General features: G+C 45.1%; 2 non-coding genes across 2 annotated transcripts; one reads left to right on the top strand and one right to left on the bottom strand.

The window, feature by feature from the left end:
* Positions 1 to 2,057: 2,057 nt before the first annotated feature.
* On the bottom strand, positions 2,058 to 2,130 carry trnae-uuc (transfer RNA glutamic acid (anticodon UUC)). The gene has a single exon. It is a non-coding gene; the product is annotated as a tRNA-Glu (tRNA).
* A 3,499-nt stretch (positions 2,131 to 5,629) lies between these two features.
* Positions 5,630 to 5,702, top strand: trnak-uuu (transfer RNA lysine (anticodon UUU)). Its single transcript has one exon. It is a non-coding gene; the product is annotated as a tRNA-Lys (tRNA).
* Positions 5,703 to 7,343: the final 1,641 nt, after the last annotated feature.

The raw sequence follows: 7,343 nt of genomic DNA, 5'->3' as shown, positions 1-7,343 counted from the left end.
GATAAATAACAATAGCAGCTGAGGTAGAGCCATTCAGTTGAATGTGAGTGTTATTACTTATTTTGCATTGTTAAGTCCACGTATGGCTATGGGGTAGAAGCTGTCTGATTCTGTTTGTGCGAGTTTTGAAAGACCTGTACCGTCTGCCAGAGGGCAGCAGGTGGAACAGGTTGTGTCCAGGGTGGGAAGGGTCCTTCAGGATTTTGGCTGTCCTGCCAAGACAGCGAGAGCTGAAGATGTCCTTCATTTACTCTGCCAATAATTATTGTAGATCTCTCGCTTTTTCCGAACCGTGTCCAATTTCCCTTCAAAACTCGTTCTAATTTTTACTATTTCCTTTCAACCGAACAGAGACATAAAGATTCTGTACTCTTAAAATGTCACCTTGAAATGTCTTCCATTTCTCTTCCACATCTTTCCCATAAAACAAACTGGCCCAATTTACTTATTTTAAATCCTTTCGCATCTCTAGCCTTTCTCCAATCAAAAATCTCAACCTTAGGTCCAGTTCTGACCCTCTCCATAATTATATTGAAACTAATGGTATTGTGATCACTGGTCCCGAACTGTTCCCCAATGCATACCTCTGCCACCTGACCCGTCTCATTTCCTAACAGGAGGTCCAGCACCGCATCTTCTCTAGTAGGTACTTCTATGTATTGCTGCAAAAAAACTATCCTGCACACATTTTACAAACTCCAACCCATCCAGCCCATTTACAGAATGTGGTTCCCAGTCTATGTGTGGAAAATTGAAATCTCCCACAATCACTACCTTGTGCTTACTACTAATATCTGCAATCTCCTTGCATATTTGCTCTTCTAATTCTCGCTCCCCATTTGGCGTTCTGTAATACCCCTTTCCCATTTCTCAGTTCCACCCAAATAGCCTCCCTAGACGAGCCCTCTAATCTATCCTGCCAAAGCACTGCTGTAATATCTTCCCTGATAAGCAATGCAACACCTCCACCTCTTGCCCCTCCAATTCTATCACACCTGAAGCAACGAAATCCTGGAATATTTAGTTTCCAATCACAGCCCTCCTGCAACCATGTTTCACTGATCGCCACAACATCATACTTCCAGGTGTCAATCCAGGCTCTAAGTTCATCCACCTTTCTTACAATGCTCCTGCCGACTACGCCAAATGTTGTGTTCAAGATCACCAGTCAGATAACAGTTTTGATTCACTCAGTAATTTATTACACTGCTAAATAAGGCACATACACTTACATATCCCCGAATATCCCCGAACACACTGGCAAACCCCGAGTACACAGCAGAGCACGCAATAGGACGTTTCTACACACACTCACATACACCCATACGCACGCGCAGGCGCATCAGAGCACGCCACAGGCTGTTTCGTTCTTGATCACCCGGCACCGTTGGCGGGCCGGTCCAAGGCTGATGTTCTCTCACTAAAAGGGCGCTCAACACCATCCTTTATGGCATTTCATATCAGAGCACTGTCCCCTCCACGAGCCAATCATAAGCCCCCCTTGTCTGCAACGTTTCTGCGCAACTACCGGCGGGGGGGGGGGAGGCAGGGGTCCCCAACTATTGTTGTGTGTTGTGTTTGCCAGCATTCCGCTTTCCCATAGCATGGCCCTGGAGACTGCATCCCCAGGCAATGGCCACCACGTGCGAGGAGATAAAGTGTATGGAAACTTGTTTTCGAGAGGCTATGGAATGTAGGGCTGCTAACTTAGCTAATAACTATAACCCTTCACTTTTACCCTTACACTACATCCTGGGAAAAAGATTCTGACTCTCTACCCTATCTATGCCTGTCATAATTTTATATGCTTCTGTCAAGTCTCCCCTCAACCTCTGATATTCCAGAATAAATTATTCAATTTGTCAAATCTCTTTTTATAATAAATACCCTCTAATCTAGGCAGCATTCGGGTAAACAGCTTCTGTGCTCTCTCCAAAGCCTCAAAATCCTTCCTGTAAATGGGACAACATGCTATTCCAACATCTATATTTAATGTTTTTGTGTGAATGAATGGAAATATGTGATGATTGGGGAGTCAAATTGCAATATAAAGGCAGCGTCCGAACAGGGACTTGAACCCTGGACCCTCAGATTGAAAGTCTGATGCTCTACCAATTGAGCTACCCAGGCTCTCTGGAGAAAAATAATAGGTGACATTTCATGTTGGGACCCTTCTTCAGACTGAGAGTCAGGGGAAAGGGAAACAAGAGATATAGATGGTGATGTGGAGAGATGTAGAACAAATGAATGAAAGATATGCAAAAAAGTAACGATGATAAAGTAAACAGGCCATTGTTAGCTGTGCGTTAGGTGAAAATGAGTTACAGACAATGAGACTCAACAGGACGACTTTGAAGCTAGTACAACAACTTGGGTGAGGGTGGGATGGAGAGAGAGTGGATGCAAGGGGTTACCTGAAGTAAGTGAAATCAATAGTCATACCGCTGGGTTATAAGCTTCCCAAGTGTAATATGTGTCTATCTTCGCTTTAAACCAGCATCTGCAGTTCCTTCCTTCACAAGGTTTACTGGGAATGGTTTCAGAGCGAGAATGGCAGAACAGCAGATGTTGTCCTTGGAAAGTTGAGATGACATTTTTGTTAATCAAGCAGAGACCAGCACTGATCTGTAATTCTTTACAAGAAGGACTAGTGTATACAACATTAACGTGCCTTCAGGCAGGCACTACAAACACTAAAAGGGACAATAACCACCAGAGGGCGCCGAACGATTGGCAGTCTGTCTGTTTTCTCGTCTTTTTTTTTAATTTTTAGTGTGTGTTAAAAGTTTGTGTAAATGTTCTCCTGTTTGTTTTATGTGGGGGGAGGGGGTTGGGGGAAACTTTTTTTTCAGTTTCTCACCCTGCCGGAGATGCAATTACTTTATGGATCATGTCTCCGATCTAACATCGATGGAGCTAGAGGCCCCCTCGGACTGACCTTGAGCGCCGCTGCGGGGCGTGGACTTATCATCGGAGTCAATCCCTTGCTTGGGATCTCTCCAACCATGGTCCGCGGACTTAGAAACATAGAAATTAGGTGCAGGAGTAGGCCATTCGGCCCTTCGAGCCTGCACCGCCATTCAATGTGATCATGGCTGATCATCCAACTCAGTATCCCGTACCTGCCTTCACTCCATATCCCCTGATCCCTTTAGCCACAAGGGCCACATCTAATTCCCTCTTACCATCAAGGACTCGCAGTCTCGGGAGAGGCTTGTCGGGAGCTCCAGTGAACGCAGAGGCTCGACCAGCCCCGATGCGGGGTCCGATCGCCAGTGCAGGGGAGGTGACATCCCGCTGATGCAGGAGCTGATCACCTCGAAGCGGAGGGCCCAAACGCCGCCGGCTATTGGAGTCAAGATCGTCCTGTCAATGGAAGGCTCGAGTCCCCCGACCCCCGACCACAGGAGAGCAAAGAAGGGAAGAGATTGAACTTTTTTTTTCTGGCATTGTTTTTTCGCCTTCCATCATTGTGAGGAATGTAGCGGAGTCACAGTGGTGGATGTTCATGTTAAAGTGTGTTCTCTGTGTTCTGTTGCTTTGTATTTGTATGACTGTCTTGGCAAATGAAATTCCTCATATATTGCAAAACATACTTGGTTAATAAAGTATTATTGTGATTGTGATTATGATCACCAACTAAACTACAAGCCGGAAACTGCATAGGGGACTTCAAGCTTTTGCACTAATATTGCTTTATATATATATTGAACTCTCTAGTTTATTGTGTTATCGATACGTACTGTGTTAACAGACCTGTTATGCTGCTACAGGTAAAAGCCCTATCCCACTGTATGAGTTCATTCAAGAGCTCCCCCGAGTTTGCCCTGATTCGAACTCGAAGATTTACGGTAATAGCCGCTCGTAGGTACTCTGGACTCTCGTGGACATTTTTCAACATCTTGAAAAATCTTCACGAGTCTTCCTGAACTTACCACATTTCCCGAGTACCTGCCGTTAGCGTTACGAGCTGTTAACAGACGTCCCGAGCTCCGACGTACCCGCTACATTCATTCTACGTGCTTACCACGAGTTTGATTTTTTTTTTAAACTCGGGAGAGCTCTTGAATGAACTCGTACAGTGGGACAGGGCTTTTAGAATTTTATTGTCCCGTTTTTGGTACATATGACAATTAAACAGTCTTTATTCTTGCATTGAACAAATGAGGGAAAATACTTTGTTGGGCTGCCGGGAGAGAACTGCGAATGGTGGAAGTGGTTACCTATTATTCTACATTCCCACTTTTAGATCCTTTAGTATCACGTTTAGTATCACAGGATGAGGGAATTGAAGGCAATATCTCCAAGTTTGCGGATGACACTAAGCTGGGGGGCAGTGTTAGCTGTGAGGAGGATGCTAGGAGACTGCAAGGTGACTTGGATAGGCTGGGTGAGTGGGCAAATGTTTGGCAGATGCAGTATAATGTGGATAAATGTGAGGTTATCCATTTTGGTGGCAAAAACAGGGAAGCAGACTATTATCGAAATGGTGGCCGACTGGGAAAAGAGGAGATGCAGTGAGACTTGGGTGTCATGGTACACCAGTCATTGAAAGTAGGCATGCAGGTGCAGCAGGCAGTGAAGAAAGCAAATGGTATGTTAGCTCTCATAGCAAAAGGATTTGAGTATAGGGGCAGGGAGGATCTACTGCAGTTGTACAGGGTCTTGGTGAGACCACACCTGGAGTATTGCGTACAGTTTTGGTCTCCAAATCTGAGGAAGGACATTATTGCCATAGAGGGAGTGCAGAGAAGGTTCACCAGACTGATTCCTGGGATGTCAGGACTGTCTTATGAAGAAAGACTGGATAGACTTGGTTTATACCCTCTAGAATTTAGGAGATTGAGAGGGGATCTTCTAGAAACTTACAAAATTCTTAAGGGGTTGGACAGGCTATATGCAGAAAGATTGCTCCCGATGTTGGGGAAGTCCAGGGCAAGGGGTCACAGCTTAAGGATAAGGGGGAAATCCTTTAAAACCGAGATGAGAAGAACTTTTTTCACACAGAGAGTGGTGAATCTCTGGAACTCTCTGCCACAGAGGGTAGTCGAGGCCAGTTCATTGGCTATATTTAAGAGGGAGTTAGATGTGGCCCTTGCGGCTAAGGGGATCAGAGGGTATGGAGAGAAGGCAGGTACGGGATACTGAGTTGGATGATCAGCCATGATCATATTGAATGGCGGTGCAGGCTCGAAAGGCCGAATGACCTACTCCTGCACCTAATTTCTATGTTTCTATGTTTCTATGTTTTTCTTATAATGCCCTCAGGGGGCTGGCAGTGCTTATTTTGGATGAATTTTTGGAAAGAATATGTTCCGTGCACGATTTCTTGGATCTTAAATTCCAGCACAAAATTTAGGTGATGGGGGCTCATCATGCCTATGGCATGGCACTGCTATAATAAAGCATAAAGCATGGGGAACCTGGGCAGAAATTCAAGAACAGATGACTAATTTGCCAATGAAAGCAATCTTCAAAGGAAAATCATTGGATCCATGCTCTGGGTAAAGCTGAAATGTCTCCAGGTGAAGAAGGAAGAAATACAGTGGACGAGGCACCAGACTGACTGCCATGTTAAATCGTCCTGCACTTACTACTGAGTGCTAATTACACGTCATTAATGACAACAGCCTGGGTAGCTCAGTCGGTAGAGCATCAGACTTTTAATCTGAGGGTCCAGGGTTCAAGTCCCTGTTCAGGCGCTGCCTTTATATTGGGGTGGCACAGGCTTTATAGACCCAGTTTCGATCCAGACTACAGGTGCCATCTGTACAGAGTGTGTATGTTCTCCCCATGACCACATTGGGTGCTCCGGTTTCCAAAGTCATACAGGTTTGTAGGTCCATTGTAAATTGTCCCTAGTGTGTAGGATAGTACTAGTGTACGGGGATCACTGGTCAGCGTGGATAGTAGGCGGAAGTGCCTGCTTCCATGCTGTATCTTTTAACTCTAAACTTCACCTGATAATTATTTTTGTCAACTTCTTTTCACTGCAACAGTCACCTTCAAAAGCCTCGAGCAGGGAAGGGAAAGGGAGTTAAGTTTGTATAGAACTAGAAATACCTAAAAGAGGACAAATGTTTTAGGGTCAAACCAAAGAAGACCGGCCCAAAACAATACGGGGTCATATTTGTTCCTGAAACATTACTTTCCCTGTTCCCAACTCAGCTGATCAGTTATGGAAACTTTCCTCCGACCTCCTCGAGAGATGCTGCCTGACCCGCTTAATTCATCCAGGTCTCTAAATATCTGCTTAGTTTTAGTTTAGTTTAAAGATACAGTGCGGAAACAGGCCCTTTGGCCCACCGGTTCCGGCCCACTATTGATCCCCGCACATTAATACTATCCTGCACAAACTGGGGACAATTTACACTTATAGCAAGTCAATTAACCTACAAACCTGTACGTCTTTGGAGTGTGGGAGGAAACCACAGAACTCGGAGAAAACCCACGTAGTCACAGGGAGAACGTACAAACTGAAAACAGACGGCACCCATAGTCGGGATCAAATCCGGGTCACTGGCAATGTAAGCGTGGTGAAGGGGCTGTCCCACTTGGGCGACCTATTTGGTGAGTTAAGAGGAGTTTAGGAGAGTTTGAGAAAATGACATGTTGAAGACCTCCTTCGACTACATTGAAGACCTCGTTCGACCTCCTTCGACTATGTTGAAGACCAGCTTCAACTAGCTACGATTAGCTACGACTAACTTCGGGAAAATCGGTCATCGAATATTGGAGAGTGAAGACGACCTCCTTCAATCTCCTTCGACCTCCCTTTGACTATGATGAAGATTATCTATGACTACCTTCCACTGCCCTCGATTACCTACGACTAACATGGCGACCTACTACGATCTACTACGTTTAAACATACACGTAAAAAATATTGAGTTTTTTGCCATGGCGACCTATGTTTTGGGTCAAGACCCTTCTTTAGACTGATGTCAGGGTAGTGGGAGGTACATTGATAAGGAAGTGTGTGAAAACAAGACATAGGGAATGGAGATCTAGGAAAATGTAGAATAGATGGGAGAAGGTAACAACAAAGCAAACAGAGATAAATGTAGTCGGAGACAGTAAGACTGGTTGGAGAACTAGTAAAGGGGAGGGGATGGACAGAGAGGGAAAGGAAGGGCTACTTGAAGTTGGAGAAGTCAATGTTCATACTGCAGGGGTGTAAGCGGCCCAAGAGAAATATGAGATGTTGTTCCTCCAATTTGCACTGGGCCTCAATCTGACCATGGAGGTCAGTGTGGGAATGGGAGGAGGAGTTAAAGTACTTCTGAAGATAGAAGCAAAATGCTGGAGTAACTCAATGGGACAGGCAGTTTCTCTGGATCAAA

Source organism: Leucoraja erinacea, chromosome 12 (assembly GCF_028641065.1).
Source record: "Leucoraja erinacea ecotype New England chromosome 12, Leri_hhj_1, whole genome shotgun sequence".
In the NCBI taxonomy this organism is placed as follows: Eukaryota; Metazoa; Chordata; class Chondrichthyes; order Rajiformes; family Rajidae; genus Leucoraja; species Leucoraja erinaceus.
Note: the sequence above shows the minus strand (reverse complement) of the source record. Positions and strands in the feature narration are given on the sequence as shown.